Raw genomic sequence first — 20,111 nt, forward strand, 5'->3', positions numbered from 1 at the left:
AGGAATAATCGAAATATTGGAAATTTAAGGGAAATATAGTGAAAATATTGGAAATTTAAGGGAAATATAGTGAAAATATTGGAAATTTAAGGGAAATATAGTGAAAATATTCGAAATTTTAGGAGGAATATCGGGAAATAAAGAAATACAAAAATAATAGAAATAAATCGGAAATATTTGGAAATATGAAATCTGGTGTACATTTTTTTGGGAAGTGAGTAGCCCCTCGGTTTTAAGGGTATTTTTTTCACGTACCATAACGGCGAAAAGATGGTGTGACATGTCTTTGAATTTGTAACACAGTTCCTACGTATTTATAATTTTGTTTATTTGAACTAAAATCGCTTGACGTTCGGCGTATAAGTCTCTTTAAGGACAAACGCGTAGGTACTCACCTCATTCTCCAACATTTGCTCGACTTGATCTTGCATATCCTGTACGAATTTAATTAATGATTAGTAAAGAGAGGTACAATTAAACTAAGAAACCGTTGGAAGGAAGGAAGGAAGGACGGACCAAGTCATTCTCGGCAAATTTGCAGTTGTCGTCTTTTTCAAGTAGAAGTTTCAACTCGTCGGACTCTTCGGACTGCGAGACATTCGCGAAAGAAATAATCAATTAGCGATAACAATACCGGACCGAGAGTCGATCTAGGGGCCTGGCTTCTTTTGACATTCTAAATACATTCTAGGGTCTCCGTCATTTTTCGGGGTATCTCTCTGATCTCGAGGAGAACAATTTGGACACCATACACTTACCGAGATGACGTTTTTCTCGATGAGGCAATTAGCGAATCTGTCCACGTCAGCTGGAAAGAAAGAATTTATTTCCCCTATCAGCAGCCGCGAAAGATAATTAAAAATATATCCCAAGCTTTTCGAGTACCAACCCTAAACAAGACCCTCTTAGTAATATTTACGGAAACAGAATTATTTTCGCTACAACCGTCCGATTTTGATCATTTTTCGCGCGAATATTGGAGCCATATTGGTGGGTTACTTAGTAGGGCTTTCCACCAATATGGCCGCGTAAATAAATTATCTAACGAATCTTAGCTCTTCCCTCATTAAATTCGCACCATCTTGATTTCAGGAGAGGAGGAAACAGCTCGATAATATTAAGCCAAACTCGAATAGCTAATCCACTCAAATGAAAAGGGTTAAACTTCACCTAACCTTAGGTTGATCGATTAGATTTAAAAACACGTCACGTTAACAAAGCGAGTGTACATATCCTTTTAGGCGTAAATATACAAATAGACGTAAACTTACAGCAAAGATATCTCAGTTTAGGAAAAAACATTCTGGGTATTTTAAAATGACAAGAACTGTCATCTTGGGCCAAACAATTCGAGCTCAAAAACGTGACCACCAGAACAAGGGCCAACGAAAATTTCACCGACATCGTTTAATTTAAAAGAGTTAATTCAATTTAGATTAAAAACTGAAGCGCTTAAAAATTTATAGGATATATTTCTCAATGGTTTAATCTAATATAAGACGCGGTTCTGGGCTTTGGCGACTTATTAAGTCCAGGAAAATGGATTTTTCCCCGACGCCGTTCGACCATTGGTCAAGCGACTCCCCTATTGTATTGTTCTATATATCGCTACAACTACATGGAAAACAAGGTCACACGCAACCGTGCCAAAATCAAAACAAGCTTTTTCATTCGGGTTTTTTACTATAAGTCTACCTTAAATTAAATGGTCAAACTGAGTGGTGGTCACCTGACTACACTGTAAAAAAAGAGGGTATTTTGGGGGTGTAAATTTGCACTTAAAAAGGTATTTTTTGTCAAAAAACTCCTTTAGGTGCGTTTTAGCACCTCCTGAGGTGTTAATGAAAACCCTTTCAATATTTGATGGTGTATTATCATACCCTTAGTAGATGTTTAACGCATGAAGGGTGTTTTAATGGGAAAAGGGTGTATTTTTATACCCCAAACAACAGCGCACGCGCTGTTGCACTCTTTTATTTAGCTCGCGAACGCAGATTCACGAGGCGCGATGATTTTCAAATTCAAAATAGGCTTAACGGTCGGTGTACTTGCGTCTGTGTTTCACTGTTATCAAACCACTTAAGAAAGGTAATTATTTTAACTAAACTTTTTGTAAGTTTAACTGCTATTTATGAAAATGTTCCAACCTTTTTAACAGCTTGGACCGGGATACGTTCGCAACTATCCATAGTAATCACGGTTTGTTAAATTAGGTTAGGGTTAGGTTTACGTTTTGGCTAGGTTTTTTAAGTTTGGGTTCATTTTGCTGTGGTTTAGGTTGCCTACTTCTAATCGCGTGGACATTTGAAGACAACCGTAGCCCTGATGCCAATGCGGATGTGAACCATTTTAATTCTTGACTTAAGTTTTCTTCGAGAAGTTTCAACGTCTCAATAAAAGCCGTGAGCCCATGAATAATAAATCAGACTAATTTATGATTAAAAGATTAAATCAAATAACGAACAACTAATTTTTAATTCTTTTTGCGTGTAGATTTAGGCATGGCTATTCATTCATTCCGGCCAAATGGTAGTATTCCCCCTCCACGGATTTTTAAAAGTTTGTACTCATTTCTGATAGTAAATGAGGTGGGGAACACGATGCCGTCAAAATTTTTCACCGCAAATGATTTTTTTTAAAAAAAAAAAGGTAGCACATATTACTTATGGTTGTTTGTATATTTGATATTTGGGGCGCATACACTTGTTTAGATTATGTTTGGGATATTTTAGGTTCAGGTTAGGTTAGGTTTAGGTTAGGTTAGGTTAGGTTAGGTTAGGTTAGGTTAGGTTAGGTTCAGGTTAGGTTCAGGTTCAGGTTCAGGTTAGCTTAGGTTAGCTTAGGTTAGGTTAGGTTCAGTTTCTATTAGATTTCTCCTTTTCCAAAATATTGCAATTTTCATAAAAAAAAAATTAAAAAAAAAAAATTCAAAATCATTTGCGGTGGAAATTTTTAACGGCATCGTGTTCCTCACCTCCTTTACTATCAGAAATGAGTACAAACTTTTAAAAATCCGTGGAGGGGGAATACTACTATTTTACCTTAATTCCTTATAAACATAGTGGTGGATATATGAGAATTATAATACAACTTCTGTGGATAATATTTCAGTATGGATAGAGATACAAATGGCGTAGATAATGGATAGAAAGTGCAAAGCAAGGTTTTAAGACTTGTCACCATTTTGCCACAGAACAGCTATGGTGAACGTAACTTGCCTCTGAGAAGTACTCCATTGCAGATAACGAAGAAACCGAAAAATTGCGAAGTGACGTTCTGATTGTATACTAGTTTTGTTGCATTTTTAAATGATTTAAAGTTTTTGGTTTTGAATTTCGCGGTCTAAGTCATTTCACTATTTTTAATGAATTATAACACTGTTGTCTCTGAACCTCGAATTAAAGACTTAATGTAAAAGTTAATTTATTACTTCTTGTGTAATATATATTACGTAGCGATTTAGGCACACAAAAGTGCCAAAGTTTTTCACACCAGTGAACAACATTTTTCTACTATAAGAAAGAACCATGTATGATAATAATTAAACCTTTCACAGCAAATTTTATATTTGTTAGTACCCGTAAATGGCCGAAATGCCATTTCTTGGACCCCAGGGGGAATTTTTCAGGTACAGGTCAATGCATTTGGTTTCAATTTCCATCCCATAACAGAATTCATCAGGTACATTTAAATACCATAAATGGTTTCAATTCACACCCCAACAATTGAAAGGGTATTTTTTCGAACCCCCCAACCGAATTTATCAGGTACAGGTAAATACCACATTTGGTTTCGATTCGCACCCTTAAAAGATGAAAGGGTATTTTTTCACACCCTAAGCAGAATTTCTGAGGTCCAGTTAAATTCCTTTAAGGGTTCTATTAAGCACCTTAGGGTATTTAAAAACACCCCATTTACTAGGGTATTTATAAACACCCTATATATGGGGTGCGAATTTGTACCTAAAAGGGTGCGTCTCCTGTGGGGGAAGAAAACACCATTAAAGGTGCGTTTCCGACCCCTTTTTTTTTACAGTGTAAGTTTGACCCAAAGAACACGGCTCACCCTTTAATTTATCAGAAATCCCCCTGAACTAAACTCTGGAATATTCTTTAGTACTAATAATATCCAAGGAAAAAAAGGAGAGAGAGAGAGAGAGAGAGAGAGAGAGAGAGAGACGTAATTAAAAATGTAACCAATTAACAACAGACGTCGAGAGGGGGGTTGGGAAAACCGCGTAAAAACACGACATACATTTTTAAGATCTTAAAAACGTTGGGGTCGTCTGAAAGGCGTAAGAGTGAGGTGGTGGTACTACTACTAAAACCAAGAAAGGGCTCTCCATCTTATCATTGGGTACAGCCACGACAAAAGACGATACTTTTCGTGGAAAAACTTGGACGGGGACATGAGGGGGGGAGAGAGAGAGGGGGTTTCAGCTAGAAGAGACAGGTGGAGACAAAGTCAAAGGAAGGTAAATTCGCAACTCCTTGAAGGTAAAAAAAAAGTGTCTTAACTCGAGCGTAACCCTTTTGTTTTTCCCCAGGAGATTCGAGCTACGGGACTCTTAAGAGAGAGAGAGAGAAAAGTCTCAAGAAGGAACAAGCAAAATACTCTACCATCCAGAAAAGGAGCTGACGACAATAAAGAATTTCGGAGTTCAGCCTGCGGAGAAGGGACCAACGTGGATGAGGGGGGGGGGGCGAGTGACGCCTTTCATTAACGTCATTACCAACCCCTTTCCTCCCACCCCTTCCACGGACTAAACCCCCAAGTGACGTAACAGAAGATGGGGACGGGTCTCCGTGGAACAGAACGATACAAGCTTGACAAACTCTTCTTTCTCTGGAGAGAAAAATAGCCCGAAGCAAAAATGATTAAGGGTATCACTGGCCCACCCAAAATTCAACCGGAATAAACACTAGAAGGATAAATCTTGAAATGGTTGGGAATTCTGGGGTAAATTGTTGTTGCTAAGCCTAATATTCAAGTATTTTTAGGCCTATATGTTACACGGTCGTAATTCTTTACTGGGGTTCCAGTCAAAGAAGTCAGAAAAAAACTTGACCTAACAATAAATTGCGCAGTTACCGATACCGTGGAAGTCTCCCAGAGTACCTCGCGATGCACGCCCCTACCAAAACTCCACCGAGGATGCTGGGAAGGAACTTTGTTGTCGTTCCGTAGATGGAGTTATAGTTACCAAGCTGATACTATAACACCTGAGCTGGATATTGGATGGAAAATTTAACGATTTCGTTACTGAATTTCGCTTTAATGTTAAGCGCGCAACAATGACTCGATGGGGTCGATATAGCGACGGGGGTTAACTACCTACCCTAAATGGAGATATAAGCCGGCGTAATTTGGTAGCGTATAAAAAACGTTAGGAGCGTAAAAAAATACCTTAATGTACCTTAGCGAAAGAGAGACGTTTTTAAAAAGTCGCTAAGCCCGGTAACTGCATTAGACACGATGTTTTAGCTCGACACGAATGTTCGACACAGATAACGCACCCTATACTCGCGCACCTTCCTCCCTTCGAGTCATATCGGAGGGCGGCGTATATAGAACAGGAAGGCATAAACTATTAAAGCTAGCACCGTCAAGTACCACCACCCGCACCACCCTCGACCATCATTCTCCGAGGAGTTTAGTCAGTTAAAAGCTTGGAAAAGGACATTGAAAAAAATAAGCGAGTGAGAGCGGCTTTTCATTCTGTCAGAATTTGCCGCGGTTTATCGCGTCTTTTTATGACTGAGTAGTTTCGAGCTTCTTGTTCAATTTACCAGATTTCAACACCAATACGGGAAATGGATTTTTCTTATCGAAAAATTCGACAGCGTTTGCCAGCTCCCCTTCGTATCCTTTAAAGGAGTCAACTTTCCCGGTTATTCTTTACTAAATTCGATCCCTTTTAAGATCCAGTTTATTGGGAAAACCAGAGTGAATCTAAAGCGTATATTGTGGTATTCGTTTGAGACATCTTGTCTCGTCTCCGATTTAACCTTTACGGATTTAATCAAAATTGCGTAAGAAACCTTATTTCTACTATTTTCCGCATCTCGACATTTATTTCGTCATCGATTAAGTTAAGAGCTTTCTTCCTTCGGATGAACCGAGACAAAAATTTCATCCAATTGGAAATTTCGCTTCTAAAACTTGAAATATTCAAATATATATTTTTCCGGTATCAAAGTTTGCGGGCCAGGGAATAATACCGCGCTAAGAAATATCGACTTACGTATACCGACCATTTCGATTGAAATACTTGGCGATAATAAAGTTACGCTTCCCTAAGTCTTTCCCCTATCAAAAAAGTTAAACTTACAGAGATCTTTCAATGTTGAAAAGTGAAAAGGCCCGTCTTTATAGCGAGTCGTAAGTAATACTTGAGATGGAAATGTTCGGAAGAGAGAGTGCGGGGGCCACGATTCCGAGGAATTTCTTTCGCGCTTTGGAAAAGCCTAGAAGCGAGAGTTGTATACTAGTCCCACGAGAATTGAAAATATTGTCTAAATTTGCATATATTTTAGCCTCAAAGTTGTTCCCGTCTAAGTAAAGCGAGGCGAACCAAAGCTGCAGGGAGCGGAATACGAATAAACTTTTCCTTCTAGACTCGGATACCTAGGGCCAATTCATTCGGAAATATATTGGGACAAAGAGTATCGTGCCAAAAGGAAGAAATGCGGGGCTGTAACACTCGAAAGTGTTGTATTTACGAACCCCAAGTATTTAGTATCGTTGATAGGGGGACAAGTAGGACTATAACATACTCAAAGGACATCCCGTATATCTCTCATAGAAGCGGAGTGAAGGAGCAAAAAGGAGGATCATTTCACTGACTATATATTTCTGCAAAATAAAGCTCGCCTCTAAGCGCGTTCCTTTCGTTTCTTGATCTGAAAAGAAAGAAGAAAAAAGAGAAAGAAAAGAAAGCGAACCGAAGAGAAAAAGTCCATATGGTTGTATTTGCAACCTCAAAAGTGGAATAGTTTAACTAGACGAAACGAGGGAATTTACATATTCTTAGGTTGAAAACGGCGCTTGTTAACTTACAAGACGAGCCTCAATTTGGAGTTGCGTAGAGAGATTCTTACTTTGTTTCTCTCTCCAAAAGAACATTTCTTTCGTGAAAAAGAAAGTTACGAAATTGCTTATATTTCCCCTTTAAACAAGATGGTAACCACCACCACGCACCTTCATTAATAATTACGCTGGCATGGGAATCCGCACCGAGAATTATTTTTAAACGTGAACTGACGCGTGGTTGGTAAAAACTAAAACGCTCTCTTAAGTACGATGGATGACCGAGTGCTGCTGGGAAATGTGTTTTTTGAACGCGCGGAGTCTTTTATAGATATACACGCTCGCTATGGTTAGGATCAAGGAAAACGCGATAGAAATCGCGTCTTTTAAAAACCAAGTGGTTTAAATATCAACTTCCTAATAGGTCTAATGTTTATGTTTTATAAGGATGTCGGTTCCACGGCAATCAAGAACGGATTCGAGATACTAAGAACCGAGCATACTCGGCATATAGGTTCGCGATCTGAGCCACGCTGTCGCGGTAATGTACCGCAAGGGAGGATATATGAATTCAATTTGTGTTTAAACGTCAACGCGAAAAAGCTATTCCGCAGGTTTGCCAGTCTGTAATATTTATCTTCCTTAGGAAACCATTACGGAGATAAAGATAAAGCGAACCCTCTTTTCAATTTTAACCTACACATAGTCTATTTTATAAATACCATAGTTTAGTTACCCTGCGTTGCCCGCCCCGATGTATTAAGGGAGTTGAAGCGTGGATGAGTTTCCACGTCTATGATTGAACCACTTCGACGGCGTCATCGCAACAACGAACCAAGAAACTATAAATACTAGCTTAAAATAGTAGATAATTCGTATTAACCTTACCAACGAACTAGCTTTATCGGCATATGGATACAATGATCGAAATAACCTTTGACATATTAAAGGTAAACTATATGTACATTAATAGAAATCGAAGATTAAGTTTGGCGCGTAAATATTAGACTATAGTTGTTTAAGAATCGAGTTACATAACGGTAATATTGAATTTAAAGGACGTCGTCCATGTTGGCACAAGTTCCGAGAAAAATACCTAGAATTTGATTTCGCTTTGAAACTTCAAAGTATTTTCGGAAAAAAAAAAATAATAAAATAATCCGGAAAGGTTGGTTCTTGAATTAATAAAAGCCATAATATATTTCCGGGGAACCGCTCATATCTTTTTAGTTTTCTTTTACCGACATCAAAAATTAGTAAACACGAAAATTATTCATTGAAAGATAGAGTTTGGAAAAGCGGATCGACGGAATTACATCAAAACTCTTTTCCCGGAAAGTCAACTCGGTAACACACACTCCCGTATCTTCTCGAACCCCGCGGGGAAATACCAACAGACTGACGATACAAGATGAAAAGAGTTCGACAAAATTCATTTGCTAAAAATTATGAAAGTTAACATTTTGATTTTCCGCGTCAGTCTTGGCCTAGACGTTCACTCTTTTTATAAGAATTACGCGTCGGGTTGTTACTGATAAGTCTACCATAAATTAAAGGGTGCTGCAGTGTTCTTTGGGTCAAACCGATTACAACCAGAACATCGGGGTCAACAGTTCATTTAGTTATATGGAGTCCCAAACATCGATAGGTTCCCAGATTAAAGACTACTACGTTTTACCTCATCTATTTGACTACATCCTTTGTTTTAGGGGTCAATCAACGTTTGGGAACCCAGGCTAAATGAACTGTATACAACCTCACGTTCCGGTGACATTGTCCACTCAGTTTGACCCAAAGAACACGGCGCCCTTTAAGAAATGGCAGACTTATCGGGAACACTGTGTATAAATCTACGGACGTGTACTCGAGGAATTTGGATATAGGCGAATGCATCGATCTGGGACATTTCCCCATCGATTATTGTCAACCGGAGAGCCGCGGGGGGTTTCGGGTTAAATAGTACATGCAAAGGAGGGAGAGAGGGGGGAGGGAGTGAAACGGTAATGTTTGATTCGCGAGAGCAGAGCGCGGCTTAAATAGCTCGAGCTTGTTTATCGCTTCAAGCGACGAAGGGTAAACGTAAACGCCTGCAGTTTATCTCCCTGCAAAGAGTAAATACACCACCCAAATAGCTTCTCCTATCCCCTTTATATACAAAAAGAATTCTCTAAGAGTAAAACAAAATCACCCCATCCTCTTCCTCTCCCAAGGAGCCTAGCTCGCGGGTATACAATACCAATTTACAATATTATAAGTTGCATTGTAAAATTCATACGTATATAGCAACTCCTTGAGGTAGGGAGGGAGAAGGGTTAGAGTTTGCTTCTCTAGGGATTTTTTTGAAGGTCCAGTTGTTATCGAACGACCTTCGATCTATCGACTCGGTTATATAACTCTGGAACTCGGCGTTAACTGACCCGCAGTTTCTTACGCGAACACCGATATTCCGTTAAAGAACTTGATTAAAAATAAAAGTACTCATAAAATAACACTAGGTGATTTCAAACTAGATCACGGAGGAAATAGAGAAAGGAGAGGAAAGAAGGTACAGTCGAGTTTGTATCTCACGCGCGGCTAAGCCTCGGCGGCCGTCTCCTTCTCCTCCGAAGGACGTAGACTGTGTGGTTTTATAACTTCGTGGCAATGTACTTCTAAGGAATGAGATATCGAGGAACAAGTGTAGGTTGGAAATATTATTCCTTTTCCGTTGTTTGAAGAAACTTTTTTGAAGCGAAGATTGCGGGTTTAAGGGAAAGAGAGAATAGGTTAGGAGGGCCGGCTCCGTCCGTCCGCTCCATGCTGGTATTATATTTTTGACACCTACGTCATCTAACTCAATACGGAATGAGATCTATTTTATCCCTTTTGGCATCCGAGAAAAAAAGGGGAAAACTCGTATACAATGTTAGAATATTCGACGGATGAAAAACCCGGAATATTTACCAGTTCAATTTCAAAAAAAAATATTTGAGTAGAAATTACAATTTTAAACAAGCGTAAATATTAACCTGAACAAAGAACTACCTTGGAGGTACGATAAATATATGTAAATTGGATATTAAACCGTAAACAAACAAATATAAATTGAATTTTAAAAGAAGAATGTAAATAAGTAAATACATAAATAAATTTAAATTTTAGGAGGAATCTGCTCAGCTAATAGAATATTTACTTTAAATAATGAATCCAAGCTCTGTTTTATACACATTTTAACATCCTTTCAGTACCTAGTTTAAAATGCAATAAACTATTCCAGGAATGGATTTAAATTTTTATATACATATATATATTTATAAAGCACGTTGAATAAAGAATAACGTGTGAAAAGCCATCGTGCTCCAAAGGGCCGTGCAGTTAGATTGAAATAAAGGGCTTCGCCATAAAAATGGCACGTGACCAATATCAGGAACCCCTCGACGTTAAACCGCCCCCCCCCACCCCCAACTATATTGCCCAAGTGTATAAGAGACAAAAGGGGGCGCGACAAGAGAGGTTTAAGTTTTAATATAACTAAAAGAGCGTATAAAATGCACTTAAAAGAACGAAAGCCTTTCTTTTCCAATATAAAATAAAAAAAGATAAACATTTTGAGAAAACTGTTTTAGGATCCTCTCCCTCGCCCCCTCTCTCTCTCTCTCTCTCTCTCTCTCTCTCTCTCTCTCTCTGGAGTTCTCCCGTCGTAAAAAGGGCGCCAAACTTGAAAGAAGAGCTCTTAAAACTTAACGCTCTGACAATAGAGAGAGAGAGAGAAATTGTGAATTTATACTATCTTAAAATGAATATTCCGCCAAATTAAATATCTATTTTGAAGAGGTCATATTTTAAAAAATAAAATATTAATTTTCATATGGCGATAAAATAACGGGATATCCCGAGAAACTAAGTGAAATTTTCTTCATAAGTTTACCCCACCTTTAAAATTTAAAGGCAATATTCGTGGGAGAATGAAATATATTTTAAAATTAAGAGGGAGGCCACGAAAAATCCCAAAAGAAAACAAAAACGTTCTCGAATGAATAAAAAGAAAGTAAGATTTGAAGGAACGTCCTCGTCTTCTAATATGGGATGTTTTTTCAAGCTTCTCAAATTTTTTAAAGATCTTTAGGGGCTTTAATTAAAGCTTTAATGAGTTTCGACTCGAATGATATTAAATCTCAGAGTCTCTAAATTTGACTTTCCAATATTTTTACGCTCTCCCCTCTAAGGAATTCGATGAAAAAAAAAATAAATCCGAGTTTTCTCATTTAAATAAAACTTCAATTTAAAATATAATCACTTCAAATTCGTTCAAAATATTTCGTATTAGTTGGGGAAACTAAATCTTGTGATTAAGAGAAGCCAGCTTACAGGGGTTGACTGTTACGTGTATTTTCCCATAGCCCCTGTAGAAATGTTTCACCCGCGATACATCAACGCCTACACAGTCAAGTCACCCACAAGGGGCAATGGAAATATTTTAAGACATTTAAAATTGATTTAATTTTGGGGACCCCTATTTTAAAAGCAAACTAAATAAAAGTTTCCGAGAATAATCTACATACCACTTAATTTTTAATGGTATTTTTAATTTTTCTCCATCTACTTTAAATCAAAGGTTACGACCTTTTAAAGGTCAAGTCTTACGTAAATCGTAAAATTTTCAACACCCACTTGAATATTTTTACTACTCAGTAAGTGTATAAATAAGGGAATTTTTTTAAAAATATTTCAAAAACTTCTTAAAAAATAGACGCGACAAAAGATGCGCTAAAAAAGTGTTTTCCATCGGAGCTTACTGCAAGATGGAGAGGCAATAAAAAGTAACATTATTTGTCGATGCAGCGTAAAATTAAATGATATCTGACGCTTGCTTTTTTTTTTAAAAAAAAAAGGGGGGGGGAGAATAGAATGGAACAGAGAGGAGAGATACTTCCTTCGATAAATCCTAAATTTTGGGCCTTGGCTACTTGAAGTTAAGCCTATAGTTTTCTGGAACTGGGCTAACGCGATAGAAATGGGCTCTCACGCGGAATGTACCAAGATACGCGAGTGTTCGTAACTGGCGTAGTTTAGGACGTGTTGCAAATCGAGAATGGCTCTGGAATAGAGAGTGTTTTGCCGTCGAGTTTGGAAGAAAGCTTTTAGAAAATAACGCTCGCCGATATAATGTTGAACGTCGAACAACACGTAACGCCACCGCGCTCTAAAGAATTTCCGCGTCATTGAATTTTCAGGATACTCTACACCGACCTGTTTGTGAAGAATAACTCTAGCGCTAAAAAATACCCTATTTCTATTTTTGTTTTATTTTTTTTGTTGTATGTAGGCCTACAAAGTGTGTGTCGACAATTTCGCTACACCTCAAGCATCTTAACAACTCACCCAAACAACGTGTAAGTTACACCCTCGAAAGCGCTATCAACCGACAAAAATACACATGCGAGACAATCAAAACTCGAGATTCAATTAATAATTTTGGGGAATTATTCAAAACCGAATTAAATTCAAATTCGCAACCAATTAGTTCTTACCATTCATCTAATTAAAAGGCACGACTTTCTTAAGCCTAAATCGAACATAAGGTTTAATTAAATATTTCACGTGAAATGTTATAGGGCCTAATTAGGCTTAGGAACTAAATTTACAATTAGATTATTTATTAGAATATTTCCAGAGCTTCCTTAATTAGCAACCAGGCTATTTATAATAAATTAAACAAATAAAGATGAGTGGAGGAGTATGAAGGAGAGAGGGGGGGGGGAGTTTCCAACGTTGCAAATTAAATGGCTATACCCTTAGGAACTATATAACAACTTGACGATATTTACGAAAAGCGTTCTAGTTATTGTTAAATATTCCACGAAGTCTTGAGGGGAAAGTATATAATTAAAATTGGAATTGATTTGTAGACCTTTGTTAAAATATTTTTCATTGATGGTGATTAAAATTAATTTTGATTTAAAATTAGCTCTTAAAATAATGGAATCTAAGCCTTAGTCAAACCAGTCTTATGATTAAAAAAACTCAGATTTGTGATAATTCGCTTGCTTGTGAACCATTATTTCAGGAAACTGCCGGTCAAAAAATATTCAGGAAAGTCGCTTAAAAACGCTTAAGGAAATAGATAAACTCTTTTTGGTCGCGTCGCCGGCGTTTTCCCATGGTAGCAATAGGCCGCCCCCCAGATAAACATATTCCAAACACGAAGAAACCATTACAATACGTTGCCCACCAAAAGGCACCCCGAAAAAAATGCGTGAAATTTTTTATTTTCTTTTGTATATATATATTCCTTGGAAAGAAGATGAAAATGCATGCTGGGAAAAATGTTTGGTTAGGCTAGCCACGATTCCCGCATTTTCTCACGCGCAAGACTTTTTTTTTATTGACCGAGGCTTAGCTTGGTTGTCTAGAAGATAGCGCCTATAAAACAATGTTACCATAAAAGAAGAGTTATTAAAAGCATATTTTTTCTTATTCCGTCGCGACATAAACCCAAAGCTTAGACTTGTCTACGTCAATTCAAATATAACACGATTCAAACTTGAATAGTAATTAAATAAAACGAATTACGAGAAACTTTTCTTCATTTACGAAGGAAGCGGATGTTAAAATAGGCCAAAATTAGGTCAAATTAGCGTTCGAGACTACGTCAATATTCATTAACGAATAATAGACTTTAATTTTATAAAGAAATTAAAGTCGAAAGGACGTATCTCGATTTACGGATTTATTGCGGTGCTCTTTATTTTTGGGTGAATTTCTTTTTCGAAAGGTTAAAGGTCACAAAATATAAGAAACCAAAAGCCCAAAGTAAAAAAATTGTATTACAAAGAGTGGATATGTTTTACTTTGTACGTAACGTAATTACGTTAAAGCAAAAGTTAATAGCTTAAAACTAAAAAGTATACTTCGTTGACATTTCCTAGCCTTTGACTGTAGACGCCATGTAAAATGAGAAGCGAACGACAATCCTCTCAAACTTTACACGAACCAAACAATCAGACAAGAGGGTAAAGAGGGAGGGGGTTTCTCGTATTACACAATGAAGTATACTTTATGTTTTTATCTATAAACATTTGGTAAAAGGACAACAAACAACGAGAGGATTCTTAAACGAAAAAAAAAATAAATATATAAAGTTTGGTACTTCGTCGAATGACAAAACTTTCTTTGTTACTCGCATAACATATCATTAACCCGAGCCACCAGAATAAAAAAAAAGAAACATATCAAAAGGGATGATTTTTCTTATCTGTAGAAAAATGAGCGTTTATAAAGAAATTTCTGTTTCCCTAATAAGGAAGGAAACGCGACCAAGGAGGAAGAGACTCTTCCTCATAACGGACGGACAATTCCTCTCACTGGACAAAAATTAGGCCCGGAGCCCTTTTTTCACAGGCAAGTATTTCTTCCCTCTGGAGGAAAGAGGTTTATCGATTAAAAGAGACGTTAAGCGATCATTAAAGGACCCCTGGCGGTGGAATGAAGGGAAATGAGGGACCCTGGGAGGGACCGAGGGGGAGGGATGAATGTCCTACCGAAGGAAGACTCGTTTATCACGGGGAGGGGGGGGGAATAAACTCGCCCAAAAATGCGGTGTGGAGTCGAAGTCCAGGCCCAAGGACACGAAAATATGAATACTAGACCAAGATAACTAACTACCTATTGCAGATTCACTTAAATACTTATTGTAAATCTCATCCCTGGAACTAGTGTTCTCCCCTAAAATCAAGTTCCCCGAGATTTCTCTTTCTCTGACTTATGTTCAAGTTAACCCTGGACATAAGTCTTACAAAGACAGCTTATAATTTAAAGAGACAGCGCGCAAATGTTACTGGGGAGATGAGAAAGCGGTATACGAAGGAATAAATTGAAAGGAAAGAAAAAAGAGAGGGGGGAAAAATCATTCTCTTTTACAACAGAATAGACTCATTAATAATACGAAGCCCAGGAATCTACAAGATTGTAATCCCGCACGCGGGAGCCAGATAGGAAAAGGGGTGTATAAGAAATAGGAGTACGGGCCTACCACCAAAGAACTGATTCAAGCTAATAAGAACATAGGTCCGTAGCTTTAGCCTCTGGTACCATCCATCCTCGCGTATTCGGTTGAGAGGATTCGTCTGCTCATATTTATGTCACGTGTCTAATAGCGTACAGCGCGTACCCCGCTGGTAAAGGGGGTGCGTGGAAGTGTAGCGAACCGAGTACGCTAGGATAGGGATGGAATAACTGGCGAGTTCCTACGTTCTTATTAGTTCGAATCGGTTCTCGGTACCACTAATGCCGAAACCATTATTTCTGGCTGGGATAAAAGCTAATAAAAGAATCAGAAGGGGTTCCTGATGGGAGATGGGGGACGGGGGGGGGCAAGAACGTGACCGAATGACGACCGAGGGAGCAAAGATAGACGAAAAAGAATGAAAGTGCAGGGATGGGGGAAAAGGACATGGACGTAACCTCTGAGAGTTGTCGCTGGTGCATCACGGCGTGGATCCATTCAGTATTTCGTTCCTCAGACCCTTAGTCAGTTTCCGATTCGCTCGCTCTTTCCGGCCCGCCAAAGAATCGCCCCCCAAAAAAGAGATCCTCTACACCACCCAATCAGAATCGATTTCAATATCCCCGAGAATGTTAAATAGCCTAAAATATTCGTGGAGAAAAAAAGGGGAGAATATTCAATCGTAACGCGAATATTTAATGTTTAAAAATCATCGCGAACTGCTCTTCTATACTCATTAAGGAAATGAATCGATTCATCGTTTTGGTCTTACTATATGGAGAAAAAAGAGAAAAAGAGAGAGAAAGATTCTGTACTTTTTTTTGGGGTATAAAAGGAAATAATTTGCGACATCTTCTATTATCAGTAGTCTAGGCAAGTACCATATTATCGAGTATTATAAACCATCGAATCGATTCGACCTATTTGTCCGTGACGATATCAAAACGATATTTTTTCGTCTACAACCTTATTTGATAAATCCCACTGAAGAGTATCGCTTTATAGACAATTCCATTCATTCCAGAAGAAAAGCAACCGAGTGTTGGTTTCTCCGCCAGTAATTTATAGTTAACGGTCTACAACTGAAAAATAGACTTTTTTCTATTGCGTAATTAAAAAATACGCGTTTAAGTAATGACGTCACACACGTCAGGCTCGAAACAAGATTATCCTTAACCTATAGAGAGAAGGAGGCTAAACAAAATAGTTTAGAACAAAACTTTGCGAAAGATAATTGAAAGGGGACATCATACCAACGAATGAAAAGGACAATAGGGACCAGCTCCTTCTCATCTCGCTCTCTCTCTCTCTCTCTCTCTCTCTCTCTCTCTCTCTCTCTCTCTCTCTCTCTCTCTCTCTCTCTCTCTCGGAGAAGGAGGGAGAAAATTAGACGCCCCGTTTAATAAAAATGCTCACGCAGGTTATACTTGAAAAGGGGATGAGGATCCTCGTCGGAGACAGAAAAATAATGGAGCTCGTTTGAATAGGGAACTATTTTCCGCACCAAAAGGCGCGCCACCTTCATGAATATTAATACACCACCGGGGGAGGGTGACACCCGGCCTAGGACACCCCAACTTCGTTGAAATAAAGAGAGAGGTACTGATTGCGCCAGACTAGTTCACCGCCTCAGAAGGAATTTCAAGGAACCAATTGAGTCGAGAGAATTTCCAAAACAACTTTTCATAGAGAATTATTACCACGAAACTCTTTAAGCAAACGTCGTGTAGACAGTCTCGGCTTCTATTTCATTAACTGATTGATCGCGGTCAACGTTGCCAGCAAGCAAAATTGCTGGCAATATTGCTTGGAAGAACAATTCGTACATCGCGCGACTACCGCTTTAAAGTGTGTGTAAGGAACGTAAGTTAGGCTTGCCATGCACCATCGAAGAAGAGCTCCCCAATTTGTTGGTGGAATACTTTTTATGTTTCTTAAACTTAAGCGGGGTTTCATCTTTAATAAGGGGTCCACGCGAGGTATGCCGGGATATCAGGGGGGGGAGGGTTGCGGTAATTGAATTTCGTCCTTGGATGAGTAGAATGATCTGCATGGTTCGCGTAATTAAGCAACTAGAATATTATTATACAAGACTGAAAACTACTCATCATGTCCTCCAAGGGGTTGAACAGTCTAAACAAAGAAGATCCCCTTTATTTTATTATATGGCAGATGCCCATAGCCATAGTTGGGGGTGCGCGGATATCCACTACGTCCGTCGGTTGACAGACTACTTTAATCAAGTATCGCGGGTTCTACAGCCCTCTTGTTCATCGTTACCAGCTAAGCTCAAATTCGCTCTTAGAACACCCTGTACTTAAAAATATACATAAAAAATAAGGCCCCTCATATTAATTAGTGGACTATTTATATTCGCGATAATTAAATAAGATTCTAGTTAATTAAATAAGGGTGGCCCTAAAAACATTTCTTGGAAAAGATCAAAGACATTTCTTTATCTTCCACTGATTTCGCTTTTTAATTAAGAATTTTTCAAAGTGATGCCGTGATTAACAACAAATTAGAAAAAACATATTGGGTAAATTGACATTTAGATGAATTAAAATCGTAAATATTCTAATTAGAACCCGGGGAAGATATTAATCCGTAAATATAACTAGACTGACCGGTGTTTACCTTCCCGGTTACCTTCGAAAGCTATACGAAACATTTTGTTGACACGCATTTAAAACAAAAACTTTGGCAACCTGATTTCAGGATAAATGATGGAAGTGTCCGACCTCTCGAGTTAAACATAATCGTAATAATAATATCTTATCCGTCTTTCCGGTTTCTAGCTGGCGGATTATGAAAGATATTACAATCTCCTTAATATAAGTTTGTCTATATTTAAGATGCCTTTTCCCAAATGACCTCGTAATTTAGGGAAAGCCGGCTTGGGTTGGGTTGTTAGTCCATCCAGGAGAAGGACGCTCCGTTCCATCCTTAAAAGGTCAAGACGGAGGGGTTAATTAAATACGTCATCGTAAACAACGTCTTATAGACGACGCGTCCCGCGGCTGGTTTAGTCAAATCCTTTAGCCGCCTCCTCCGGAATTAACCGCTGCCCGTTTCAATCGAAAATGCCCATCCGCTTTAAAAACGAGTCCTCGTTAAATTAATTACGATATAAATTATTAGTCTTATATAATATTATAGAGAATGCGAATGGACTATTTCAGATTCCGAAATCGAAATATGAGATTTAAAATATATTATTTACTTTCTCCGGGGATATTTAAAACAGCTAGGATCGAATTTCAAGAAAATATATAATACCGAGCTCGAAATCCAAGCTACGTTTTAATACGTTAGTTTAGTGGAAATACTAGGCCCTTTTAAGATATTAATTTTATATGATTGTTGAAATATATTTCCTCGGAATTTCGATTAAAAGTGATTCATAGTTTATAAGAGAACTGAACTGGGATAAACAACCCCGGAGCATCAATAAATTGTCTTAAATATTTATAGATGTAATTATAAATGTTGTAGGGGCCTTAAAACTTTTACAACTTCCGGTAATATGTCAACAACTTCGTGATGAACTCAAATATATTTGAACATGACCAGTTTTATTAAAAAAAAACTAGATATTGGACCCACGTAGCAATATTGTATTTTAAGGTAAAAAAATAAATAAAAACGTAAGCGAAGAAACAACATTTTTTTCCTTTTAAATTTTGGGAAAGTGACCCCGGGCCGTTAAAGAGTTAAACACTATCTGGCAAAGTCCATTTCGATGAAATTGGGCGAAACTTCGTAAGTTCGTATAGAGGAGCGAGAAATACCCCGGAGCCAAAAACATTTTTTGGGAGAGAAATTCTAGCGGAGAAAATATGGTCTAAAACGGATATGACGCGTTTCAACAAGTTTAACCGTAAAAAGGAAACGTTCGGCTTAAATTTCGATTTGAATTATTGAATTTTTTCCTAAAGAAATTCGATCGAAACATTTTTACATTTTAAGAAATTTAAGAGAAAAGAGAAACGGCCGATGGAGAATTCATAAAGAATATTCAATATATTTTAAAGGAATTTTTTCGCTAGTCACATGACATAGTTGCGCGATTTAAAAGCGCCGTGTGCAATTTCAAAAATTCAAAATCAAAAGCTCATATTGAAAATGTTATTCTCGACAATTTCTAAATCTTAATTTTCTATGTGAAAAAAAAAAAAACAAAAAACAGAATTGATTTCCGACGTGCTCTGGCATTAATTGTTTGGCCGAGAATCGAATTTCAAGTACATTTAAATAAATTAAACTTAATTCTTAATAAATTGGTGGTCACGCGCTTAACTCAATCCCCATTAATTAATTAATATTTAGTAAGCCTTAGTTACGCAATTACGTGTTTTAACGCTAATTAAGTTAGGCAAAACGCAACGAAATTTAAGAGGGCGACTTAATTAATTCAGAACAGTAGAGAGAGAAAGAGAGAGCCGGTTAGCTAAGATGCCCGAGATCAAATTATAAGTGAAAAGAAAACGCTCTTAAACACCTGGTTCCGTGCAGGAGCCATAATATTATGTTAACACTTATTTAGTTAAGTTTTCACTAGGTCACTCTGAAACCGTTTTCACCACGTTCAAAACAGTAGCGTAAACACGACTTGACCTTAGCATGAACCTTTCTTCCATTAAACCGATTAACATTTGAAGCGAAACAAATTACAAATCATAAATAATTCTTTTCAATTTTAAAAACGAAAAATACTGAAGGCAATTTCAACAAACAATTTCTATCTTTTTTTTTAATATTGTTTTTCTTACGTTCTATATTATTCTTAAGGGAGAAGGGATCTATTTTTTTATACGGTATACCTATTTAACGTCAATAGTAGGGGCCGGTTATCATCTCGAAAAGATCGTGTATTAATCCGAGAGAAAATAATCCGCCAGAGAGGAGAAAAGATAATATCTTCCGGCTAAATAAGTAATAAGCGTTTTTGCCATCCAACTCGATTCGATAGCTAGAACATTCCCACCAGGTATTACTATTATTCCTACCGTACTACACATCGGCGAGAGTCAACAGAGATTACCTCACCAGAGGAGTAGAAGAAGCTACCTTACCACATTAAGAATGCTCGGAAATT

At 37.8% G+C, this 20,111-nt stretch overlaps 2 long non-coding RNA genes across 5 annotated transcripts in view; one reads left to right on the top strand and one right to left on the bottom strand.

Moving 5' to 3' along the window:
- LOC149623048 (uncharacterized) overlaps nt 1-20,111 on the bottom strand; it is a 109,842-nt gene that overhangs the window by 870 nt on the left and 88,861 nt on the right. For all 3 annotated transcript variants that reach the window (XR_016374946.1, XR_016374947.1, XR_016374945.1), the window contains 4 exons: nt 759-808; nt 517-588; nt 396-434; nt 256-306 (listed from right to left, as the gene is read on the bottom strand). This is a non-coding gene — a long non-coding RNA (uncharacterized LOC149623048). The remainder of the gene's footprint in view (nt 1-255; nt 307-395; nt 435-516; nt 589-758; nt 809-20,111) is intronic.
- LOC149623049 (uncharacterized) lies at nt 1,741-3,042 on the top strand. 2 transcript variants are annotated; one of them, XR_016374949.1, is made up of 4 exons: nt 1,741-2,088; nt 2,159-2,213; nt 2,278-2,754; nt 2,785-3,042. It is a non-coding gene; the product is annotated as an uncharacterized LOC149623049 (long non-coding RNA). The 2 variants fall into 2 exon arrangements; XR_016374948.1 differs by having other exon boundaries at nt 2,278-3,042.

Source organism: Phalangium opilio, unplaced genomic scaffold, assembly GCF_054372755.1.
Source record: "Phalangium opilio isolate 3A_F unplaced genomic scaffold, DU_Popi_V2 ptg000115l_1, whole genome shotgun sequence".
Taxonomy (NCBI): domain Eukaryota; kingdom Metazoa; phylum Arthropoda; class Arachnida; order Opiliones; family Phalangiidae; genus Phalangium; species Phalangium opilio.